The sequence below is a fragment of the Plectropomus leopardus genome, chromosome 5, assembly GCF_026936395.1.
Source record: "Plectropomus leopardus strain MGB_pleo_1.0 chromosome 5, ASM2693639v1, whole genome shotgun sequence".
NCBI lineage: Eukaryota > Metazoa > Chordata > Actinopteri > Perciformes > Serranidae > Plectropomus > Plectropomus leopardus.
Window position 1 is genome coordinate 37,241,192 of NC_142180.1, and position 12,156 is coordinate 37,253,347.

General features: G+C 39.5%; 1 protein-coding gene across 2 annotated transcripts in view; it reads left to right on the plus strand.

Moving 5' to 3' along the window:
- LOC148189619 (uncharacterized) overlaps positions 1-12,156 on the plus strand; it is a 135,078-nt gene that overhangs the window by 60,642 nt on the left and 62,280 nt on the right. The window lies entirely within an intron of this gene.

The window sequence follows — 12,156 nt, forward strand, 5'->3', positions numbered from 1 at the left end:
GTTTTGTAAAAGTCATAAAAATCTGTTTCACAGACCTGTATAATAGCAAATGATGCATCTGAGGATCATCTGAAATGTTAAAATCCAGAGATATTTGTTGTTTTTACAGTTTATAGTTGTGATAAATTGTGTTATTTTGGTGATTTTAGAACAAAATTGGTATGTTTTCTTCAAAAATCACCAAAAACGTTTAAAGAAGAAAAATGCCCCAATTCTGTTCATCAAAAATTGCCAAAAATAATCATTTTTAAAAAATGAGAAAAGAAGAGGAGAAAAGATGGCCAAAATGCCAAAATTGGCCGAAAAAAAAGCAGATATAGTTTCATTAAGAAATGCCAAAAATATTGAAAAGAAAAAGGGGAAAAAAGCCTTTTTTTAAAGCAAAAATTCCTCAAAAGAAATCCATAAAAATTACCAAAAATAATAATAAATAATATATATATTTTTTTATTTCCAAACAATTTATTTATTTGAATTTTATTTATTCGACATGCCTCCTCCTTATTGCACCACTCCCTCCTATTTCATAAAAAACAAAGAGTCCCTTATTTCTTATTAATTATTCCGTTTTAATCCTGTTCTGAATTCAGTATTTATTTAAATAATATAGTTAAAAGACTATTATATTGTAATGAAAAAAGGCTGATAAAGAGTATCGATGGTGGTTTCAGAGAATGCTTGGTCTTAAACATTTGCCTCAAAGTCATGGAAATTTTATTGCTAAAAATGTGTCTGAAGTATCAGGTGACATGCTTTAGCAGGTATCACCCTCTGATAGAATACATTTGGAGTCATTTTTGTGAGTGCATTTATTAAAACTCTGTAGTAATCAGTCAGGAGAGAATCCCCGAAGAGCTTTATTTGCAGCTTCATTGATCACGAGAGATATCACTGTCCCTCAAAGAAAATTTCCCAGGACTTTCATTAACTAAATTAGATTAAATATCCAATTAAATAGCTCCACTCATGAAATTAGAAAGGAAGAACATGATGTAGTGTTTTAATGATACTGATTAGGGGATGTTGCTCAACATCACAGCGGTCTGATCCTAAATTAGACGAGTGAGTGTTTGTCGGGAGCGGTTCCTCCGACACGCCGGAGCTGAGGAGGGGAGGCCGGGCTCACCCCGTCCTCTCCGGCCACTCAGGAGGAGAGGCAGATTAATTAACAGACCTTTGCAGCCAATGAAGACAGGTGGCAATAATCCTGACAAGAGACAGATCTGAAGCCTCTCATACAAAACCAATTTCAACCGCACTCCATTTTTCAAAAGCTCATCAGGGTGAAGAACGAGGGAGTTGAACCCGTGTGGCTGCAGAATTTGTTTCTCTCTGATTGCCTTGTCAGGATATCTTATCCGATGGCAGATGACCAAAACCCCACCCTTCACAGACGAGCTCTCTCCCTCTCCCTCTCTCTGTGACACACAAACTGTTTCACACAATGCATTCTGTGTCTCTCCCGCTCACGCACATCCTCTCACACTGTCTTACACTTCCCCACAAAGACGCACGCAGCCACAGCCGAGGCCTCAGCCAAGTTTCACCCGCTTGTCGAGCTCTCCTTCTTTCTCACACAAACGCAGTTTGCAGTGATAACAGGCGCGGATTTACCGCTCTGAATTCGGACTAATATTTGAAACAGGCAGAGATACACAAGAGCAGGCTGCTCGTTTCCGCTCAGCGGCCTTCAGTTCCCGAGGCTGAAATAACAACCATCGCTGGAAGATTTTATTTCATTATTGAGCTAATGTTCCATTACTTTTTGGAGAAAGCTGCCTCTCTATAAAAGTCATGATGTCCTCCTGCTCTATATCCCATTAATACAATACCAAGGTCGTGTTCACACTTAATAGTCCGCTACCTTGGTGATGCAAGTTGGATACATAGGAGATCGCATCAAGTTGTCGGGTTTTTTTTTTTTTTTTTGGTTTAGTGTGCTTTTAGCGACATTTTGGTCCCCAGATTTTGCAGCAGAGTGAGTGCTCCTGACTTCCACCACTCAGCGGCACAGAGGGAGAGAGACCGTACTGTAAGAGGAAACAGTGGTTTAAATTACAGCCCACATCCAGTTAATACACTGTAGTCTCTGTCTTTTGTCGGCAAAAACTGTTCTTGCACATTTACAACCCATCTTTAGCGCTGGTAGCTTGTTTACTATATGGTGACAATGAAAGACGCACAAAGCCTGATCAAACTTCAAAACTTTGTGTGGAAAACTAAACTAATCTTCGAATATTCGCATTGAACAGACTAATCCGATTCGACCGGCATAACTCTGAGTCAGGTACAGCCCGAGTTGTTAATGTGCTAACAGGCTAACTGGCGTCTTGAATCAGTCTTGTCGGTCGTCTGGTTTCCCTTTTAGAAAGAAAAGAGGCAAACAGCTGCCGTCTGCTGGTATGGAGAGATATTTCCTCTTACTGTTGACGGTAGTCTTTGGGGTGTGTTCATGCTAACTTTTTGCCTGGAAAGTAACACTTGGTTTGGTAAAGTAGTGAGTCGGACATGCTACCGTTGGCAGCTCGTATTGTGCTTCGTTCATGTGATGTCTGAAGGTCGTAGTTTCCGAGTTGGGAAGTCGTTTTTCCGACTTTGTTGTGCTTAGAGTTCGTAAAGTGGAAACAACATGGAAGTTACGAAGAAGATGGGTCACATTTTAATGCTAAAAATGTTTTTTTGTTATGTTATTTTATTTTTTATGTATTATATCATTATGGATTTGTGTTTTTTATCAAGGTCACTCTACATGGACAGCAGTTAACATTAACACCATCTTGCACTTAACATTTTATGAAAAATTTATATTTAATACGTGAATGAATAAAAAAGTTTCTTACCATTGACCAAACATTGACCTTTGCCCGCCATGTTTATGCATTTATGACATCAAGTCAGCAAATCATGTTATAAAATTACATGATCAATATTTTTGTATACTCGTCTGGCAGTTTTATAGTTCAGTTTGCTCGCTTGCTGCAGATAATAGATGCAGATCCTAAATGTGCAACTGCTAAAAGTAAATGATAGCTAGCAACAAAATAAGCAACTGTATTTTTTACCATTAATTGTTGACACTGTCTCCATGCTGTCCACCATTTCTGCTGCTCTGAAACGTCACGCAAACGTCACAACTGGGCACTTCTGGTAGCATCAAAATTTTCCAATCGCTCGTATCTCATGAATACAGTAAATATGATATTTCCGAGGAGCGTGTGAAGGCAGCAGTAGAGTAGAAAAACAGAGTTCAGTCCATTGTCTCTACTTTTGCACTTGTGTTTTAAAAAAACATCAAACAACAAACTCTTCACATACTTTGGATATTAGACTCTTAGAGTAATTAAACTGATCTGATTTCTTGGTCCAATTCAGCAAGACGTGTTAGAAAAGTGTAAAATAAAAGTGAAGAGGAAAAGTAGAGTAGTGTCCGCAGAGGGCATTGATTCTGTCTGTTTGTCTTGGTTATTGTCTCAAGCACAATGAGGTTATTTATCCGCACAGAGTAGACCCCACTTGGTTTGCAGCGATACAATCAGCAGCACATTAAAGTAATGCTACTATCTATTGGCAATTAGTGCATAATAATGTGCTGCACTTGCATTAATGTGATTGAGCGTGTCTGCATTGGGGATATATGCATATGTAACGCTCCTTCCTTCCCACCACTCCAGCTAAAGCTCCTCAGGAGAGCGTCAGCGGTCGATGAAAGGATCCACCCTGACTGTCCAAACACGGCTCCCTCAGGGACATTAATTTCCAAGCAGTCCCATGAGTCAGTCAAAAGGGAGAGAGCTCACCGGGCATGAAGAGCAGGGAGGGAAACCGCACATCTCCGTTTAAAAAAAAAAAAAAAATCTTTTCTTCTCAGGGAGAAAGTAAAATGGCAAATTAATTTCCCAGAGATTAATGTACAAGGTAAATATTTTAGTGCGAGTACTTATCTTCTAAAAAGTCAGCGGATGAGCACCTCCTCTCTCCCCTCCCCCCGCCCGGCTCTCCCAGTGTGTGTTGAAACAGCTCCGATGCAAAAGGAGTGTAATGAGAGGAGAGATTCCTGATGGCGCTCATCAATCACCTTTCTCCTTTGGAGGTGTGATGGCGGCCGGGGGAGGGGGGCGCCCGCAGAGGGTCGGCTGGGAGGAAAGGCAGCGGGCTTTTAATCTCAATAAGTTAATGGACTTTCTAGTCTGGTCCTGCTAAGTAGAACTTCATCCCTGTTGTTAGCAAACAAGCAGCATGTACACGGGAGACGGTCTCTGGCATTTTCCACATTACACAGTTAATTTGTGCTGCAGCTGAAATTAGGAGGTCTGACTAAAGTTTGTCGATACGCTGATGACGGCCACTTAAAGGTGACTACGTTTAGGAAAACAAATCCAGATTACTGCTGCAGCCAGTTTACATGGTACAATTCCATGTAGGGCTGGGCGATATGGCTTTAAAGTCATATTACGATATCTTAAGGCTATATAGCAATACACAATATATATTGCGATTTTTTTAATGTCTTCTAAACTACTGTGAACTACTAATTACAACAATAATGTAGCAACTGTTATATCATAAAGGTCAATACACTACTTTCATAATAACATCAAGGATATTCCTATATTCACCCTCTTCTATTTCTGTGTCTGAATTTTTATACCCAAACCACGTCTACATGACGCAGTGTCAGTGTCTTACGCTGAATCCCCACTTTCAGAATCGCTTTCCAGCTCCTCCGTTTTTGTTTGTTTTGGTGCCGTTCATTGTGTATTTTGGTTTTAAAAACGTCCTTATAATAGTACAATTCAGTGTTTTAGTGACGTTTTCAACAGCAAGTTTTCTTTCAGTTCCCTAAAAGCATTCTCCTAAAACTTATGGTAATATATATCTTACTTTTTTTTCATGTACCTATCACATTAGATTACATTTTCAAAAACATTCTGTAATATCAGGCCTCCATAACATGATCTGAATGTTGCTTTTACAATGTTCTTTATTTGTTCTCATGTAACATTGTGGAGACATTTTATAAGAAAACAGTCTATGATCTGTCACCTCTTAACGTTACCAAAACATCCTCACAACGTTTCAATTAAAATGTCACGTTGACAGTATTTAAAGTGATAAACATCCTGAGAAAACGTTCTTTGAACAGTTGATTAAAATGTTTCTTTAAAACCTCATCACAACTTGCAGGTAACGTTAGCCAATGTTGTGGGGACGTTCCCCGCGAGCTGGGTAGGCCCTGTCGACTTAGGCTACACTGACTGTTATTGACATGTTTTGTCATTGTTGTTGTTTATAAAGCGCTGCAGACATGTATGTTATATGTCACACCAGCGGCCAGCGCTGTTGTGTCTTTTGCTTCCAGTGTGCCGGCATTCTGTCTAAATAACACACTGGAGCAGCTTGATGATGCTGTTGTTGGTTCTGTGTGAAAATGCAAAAGGGGCGTAAAGACGGAACGTCGTAGTTGAAATTAGATGGGTTTCGCTCTGAACTCGGGATGTAACGATGCATCGCGAGGCATTTAAAAAGCTATACTCAAATCGGTGAGACGAAAAATGAACTGCGATACCTTTTTTGATCAGCAGAGGGTATAATCTACTTATGCCTTCGCTTGTACACTTGTCACTACGTGTTCAATGTCCTACGTCCCGTCCGAGACTAAAGCCAGCTTGCCAGCGTAAATAAGATGAAGCAAAGGCTCTGCAACAGGCGATATTAAAATAGAAGATGCACCCTCCAGTTTCATTGTGAGAATGTGGCGGATTTGCGCCTCCTTAAATCAGAAAGTAATAAAGTTGCTGCAGCATGAGAGCCGGCATCAGGAGCTCCGGTCCACCCCGCCTACGCATATTACTCCTTAATGACGAAGACATGGCCAAACCACACGGACAAGTGCATTTGCAACGCCGCTTGTCCAAACGAGTACAAAAGCCAGTGAGAGAGTGTGCAACTTATCCCCCACGAAAGGGAAAACAGCAACTTAGTTGTTCAAACTCGCCCTCTCTGCTTTCTTCAGCAGCCTCAATCAAGCAGCTGTCTCAGTGAAAGTGTTTTAACAGCAGGGGACATTGTGAATGTCCAGAAATGCATTCATCACGTAGTTTGTGTTTTGCATTTATACGCTACATCAGAAATAAAAATGCATTCTTGAATTTGATATAGAAAAGAAGAGAAAATGCAGTGTTTTTGTCATAAACATATTTTTCAGTCATAATTTTTCTGCAATCTCATTTTGTATTTAAAATAAAGCATGAGGAAATCGTATCGTGAGCCCAGTATCATGAATCTTATCGAATCGTACTCTGAACTGAAGAACACAAAGTCTGACAGGCAGAAGAGAAAGAAATTAAAAATTATACAGTCATTTTGACTTTAGTATGCAGTGTTATTCCTTTTTTTTTCTCTGTCGCGTTTTTTTCCACCCTGAGCATTACATGTGAGGAAACCTTTAGTGTATTAAATCAGAGAGAACGTTACAGATATTTAAACAACAGGTCGAACATGTGTGACCATGACTTTATAAGAATAATCAGCATGTATTTGGGCTTTTGTCCCCTTTGCTGTAGCAGTGTGACAGCTCAGCTTAATGAATTATCTCGGTGCTGGACAGTGTGTTGTGGCTGGTAATGTGGAAAATATGCAGAAAATGTATTTGGGTTGACTGTCCGGCTATTAATAATGATTGTGTTTGGATAAATAGTGCCCTACTTTCAGAATCATGTGGATCTAAATATTCCCAATAGGCTGCCTCCCTCCTGTATTGATTGATCGGTACAGTGTTTAAAGGTCACAGTCATAAAACATCAGGATGTAATTAACACAATGTGATTTTTTAACTGCTGCTTTAGACGTAGCTGCTTCACTGTGGTGTTTGGATTATTTGAATTTAAGATTAGGTGCAGACGAAATGTAATTTGGTGTAATTTGTGATACATGTCCTCATATAGTGTGTCTTAAATCACGATTCCTCTTCAAGGGACAGACTGTTGCAGAGATACTCGACTTTCTTTGCCTGGGGGCCACTTTTGCAAAATGACAGGAGGCCAGGGGCCAGTCGCAGCAGCCCTATACATGATTCTAGGATTTTAGGGTGTTTCTTGGATTCAAGGACATCTCTGGGATTTTATGACATTTCCGTGAAATTAAGGGCATTTCTAGGACTTAAGGATGTTTCGAGGACTTTAGGACGTTTCTAGGATTGAAAGATATTTCTTGCATTTTAGGACATTTCTGGGATTTTATGACATTTCTGGCATTTTGAAACATTTCTAGGATTTTAGGGTATTATGAAGACTTTGGGAAATTTTTAGAATTCTGTAACATTTCTGGGATTTTAAATAATTTCGAGGATGTTTCTAGGATTTTAAGACATTTCTAGGATTTCAGGATGTTTCTTGCATTTAAGGACATTTCTTGGGTTTTAGGACATATCAAGGATTATAAGGCATTTCTAAGATTTTAGGATGTTTTGGGGATTTTAAAGAAGTTTCTATGATTTCAGGACATTTCTAGGATTGCTGACATTTTAGGGATTGGCGTGGGGTAGGGATTTTAGAACATTTCTAGGGTTTTAGGAGGTACTTCTAGAATTTTGGGTCATTTTTAGGATTGTAGGACATTAGGGTCTTAGTTAGGACCCCTGTTGGGGGGTGCAGGGGATCCTCCACTTGCACTTTTTTTGATAAACAAGCTCTATTTTGATGCTGTTTTATGCACTCTGGCCCCTTATGTATACTAAAAGGACAAAACTATTCCCAGTGTGAATCATTTTCTTTTTTGTGTGAATTAGAAAATGGTTGGGGGGCCACCCAGCACCCTGTCAGGGCCAAATTTGGCCCACGGCCCATATATTGAGTATCACTAGGCGATTTCGTCTCCTTTTCCTCTGAACCACGAGCCTTCAAAAAGCCTCGTTTACATTCAGCGCATAAACAAGACGGCTGTGACGGTCCGTCTCTTTACTTCACTCAGCTTTCTCACAGATAGTTAATTTGGCGAAGGGAACACAATGAACATACTGAGCTGCTTTTAACCTGATTCAAAGTGGCGTGGCCTTGATATGACTAAAAGCCGATGTCCCGCTGATGGATGTGACGCTAACAGCTTCATTTGAATGTGCCTTTTCACGATTGTCACCAAAATATGTTCGATTGCTTTTCACCCAAACCTCAAACGCTGACCACCATATTCAGCTCCATTTTTAATAGCACGAGTTATCCACGCCTAAAACACAAAAGAAAGCCTTCACTGTGCGGAAACTCATTCGCTCTGTTGTTACCTTGGGACTCGAGTCTATTCATATTTCCTCTAAGATTGAAAACACGTGTTTTGGTTTCGTGAAGACATTTATCTGAATGTCTGGGCTTTTTCTGGCAAAAAGGACGGAACAAGCTTACTTTTTTTTAAATTCTTTAGTAGCCTTTCCACAGAAGACACTGTTGTGCATTATGAAACCAAATGAAACAAGATTCATAAATTCAGCATTAGCTTTTGATTTATATATGATTCATTTCATAATTAATTTGATAGAATTTCAGACTTTCTGATCATTTCTGAATTATTAGTCGCCACGTTCCAAATGAATTGAAATAAAAATAAAAACATTTTTAAATGTGATGACCTGACTGTGAACCCGCAGCTTTGGTTTGTCAAAAGTAATGTTAAAAACCATCCAGAATGTTTAAAATGGTCCTGTTAATGGAGCAGATTCAGTTTTACTGACTGGCTCAAACCCACTGGATCCAGTAAGACAGGGTGAACTGAACTGGGCTTAGAGATTAAAGGCATGAGGCCATTTTGGAATTAAAAAATAGATAATTACATGTCTGGGGACAATTTTCTTGCATGTTGTTTTAAACTCAGTAGTTCCCAACTGGTTCTCCTGAGTTATTAGTTCAAGGTCTGCATATAAGAGAAATTATCGCATACTTAATTTTGTTTGACAAAATGTAAATAGCACGTGGGCTTAAAAAAATGAAGTAAAACACATTGCAAGAATAAAGTGCAATTAGTCAAGAACCAGGGCCGTCTCTAAGATTTGAAGACATTTGGGGCTTGGTCCAGACCTCTGTATGGGAAAAAAAATCACTAGATTTTTATTTTTTATTCTGAATAATGTCCACTCCACTTTTCTTATTTTTTAATTTTTGGCGATCATTTTCCCCTTTTAAAATTTTTGGTGATTCTTTAAAAAAATAGAAATTAAAAAAGCAATATTTTTCTTTAATACTTCTTGGAAGTGATTTTTTTTTTTTTAAATTAAAATAATTTGGCAACTTATTTGTAATTTTAAAGCAAAATATTTCTTTCAAACCCAAGGGCTCACCAAAATAAATATTGGCAAAATTACAATATCACAATATCACCGCCCAAAATTGTGAAAAAAACCCAAAAAAAGCCATTATTGTTGGATTTTAACATTTCCAACAGACCTTGAACACATCATGAGGAACAAATGCTTCATGCGTTCTCCCCCATGCCACTCAGGGGGGCTCAAAGAAAAACATTTGTATCTTTGGGAAGAGTAAAATTCAAACAGTCACCTCTTCCTCTGATAACTAAAGAACAGTCCCTTAGGCCTAATCGAATTTTCTTTTAAAATGTCTGGTAATTTCCTCTTTTTCTTTCTCCTTACTCCCAAACACATTTCAGACATGGATATTGTTCCTTACTTTAAGTCAAGAATAAGACATTCACACAATATTTCCAAATTCCTTGGTTTTAATGTTTATCGAACACTCCATGCTATGCATTCATAAAGACAGCTTATTATCTAAAAACACTAGAGGTGTCTGGTTTTCTTTCGGCCGCACCATTGTTCCACTTTCAGCGGGAAAAATCACCACAGACGAACCCGATATGAGTGGAAACCACAACCCCGGTAATTTAATCAGAGCGACTCAAATCAAAGGAGGTAAAAGTTCAGGATCTGAAAGCAGTGAAATGTATCAGTTCCTCTGAACCTCCCGACATAGCTCACTTGTGGAGGAGCAAGCCTGGACAGAAAGGGCTGAGTAATGAAGATGGATGCATTCTGTTATCAGGCAGCCACTTACTGGGGCCTGATGTAACCTTAAACATTGAGGATAGCTCAGTTGCACAAAGAATCTAATTAATGAATAGCAGCCATGAAAGAGGACGAGGCGAGTGTGCATTTACAGATGAATTCCAGACACTAATCAAACGCTGTTGGAGTGGTTTGGTTTGTCTCCAGAGCAAGGCGATATTTGGCGAAGATTTAAGGCGATGTTTGCACGCTGGCTTGATGACTGCATGCGTGCTTTAGTGTTTTTTTCATGTATGTGCCAGTGTGTTTGTTTTATTTCTGTTTTTGAAGTCTAAAGCCAGAGGTAAAAACGAAAAAAGGACTGGATGTACAGAACAGGTGTGAGACTGCATTATTGAGTTTGTTCCAGCAATAGGGGATTTGTTTACTCTCCATTATGGACAATTACTGGGATTTCTATAAGGACAAAATCGTGTCCAGTTGTACTTATTGCAGCTGGAGCTCAGCAGAGATTGATTGTTTAAAGCTGGAAACACACAACAGCAGGGACACCTCTCCTGCTCTGATTGGGCCCTTCTGCTAAAGGACAGGAGGCCAGGGGCCAGTCGAAGCAGCCCCATACATGTTTCTAGGATTTTAAAACATTTAAAACGTATTCCAGCCATGTCCGCTCCGCCGTGTCCACTCCGCCGGTGTCCGCTCCGCTCTCATTTACCACCGGTATTTCTGAATGTCCGCTCCGCCCTCACTCGCCATTGCTGTCTCTGCCGATGTCTCTGCTGGTCACGGCCGCCGTCTCCCCCCTCTCTCCTTCTGCTGCGTGTGTGACGGGGACATGATGAGAGGACATGATGTGAGGACACTCTGGACGCAGTTTGAGTTCAGGTGTAGTGAGTTTCCAGCTCGGTTCTGCTGAAAGAATAAACTGATATCTGATGTTTGATGTAAATGTGCAGAGATCACAGCAGAGCCGTGACTTAGGGACGGTTCTGTAGCTGCTGCTTCCTGACAGTTTGGGAACGTTCCTCTCTGTAGATCCACTATATTGTTATTTTATTTATTTATTTTTTTTGTACAATTCAAGTTGACATAAGACGATAAGAGGGAAAAAAATATATATATAAAAATGAAATTGATTTTGCTCTTAAAAAATGATTTTCTTTTACAAAAATGTGATTTTCCAGCTTTTTGTCTTAAATGCCGTTTTTTTATGAAAATGCACAAATTTAATTCATCTGTACTCACCACATCTACGGTTGAAATAATCGTTATCGTGCATCACTGTTTATGATCTTCATATCTCACTTAGGAGTCAAAGGGAACCTTTAAGATTGACAGAAATAGTGATTTGATGCGAATCGTTATATGTATCGACATTGACTGATATGAAAAAAATTATCGTCATAAGACTTTTTTCCATATCGCCCAGCCCAAGTTTCAGGAGATTTCTAGGATTGCAGGACATTTCTTGGCTTTTTGGGTGCTTCTAGGATTTTAGAACATTTTAAGGATTTTCGGACATTAGGATCTTAGCTGGGACCTCTGTCGGGGATCCTCCACCGGCACTTCTTTTGATAAACAAGCTCTATTTTGATGCTGTTTTTTGCGCTCTGGCACTTTATGGAGACTAAAAGTACAAATACAATTTTCAGTGTGAATCACTTTGTTTTTATTGTGAATTAGAAAACGGTTGGGGGGCCACCAGGCTCCCTGTGAGGGGCCAGATTTGGCCACTACAGGAGTTTGTGTTAAACTGAGCAGGTCACAGTAGACTTAGTGCACATTTTCTTGTTCTGTTCAGGTTTATTGAGCAGACGTCTGCCCTTAGACAAACAATTTAATGACTAAAATCTGGATGTGGTCCACGTACTGCATTCTTCACTTGGTAAAAACACATGTTTAAAAAACAGTGCCTGTAAATTTGACATTAATCAGGCCAAATCTTTTCACACTTGGTAAAGATTTTAACAAGAGCAAGAGTCTACGTAGCCGGAGGATGAAGCCGACCGATCAGAGCTCTGTAGCAGGATCAAGCATGGTTTAAGTTACATCCACACTCATATCTCTCATTTAAAACACGTAACCGCTGCTTTGTTTGGGCTTTAGCGTCAACACTATTCGAAGGCCTGACTCGGTTTCAGTGTGAAACTGTG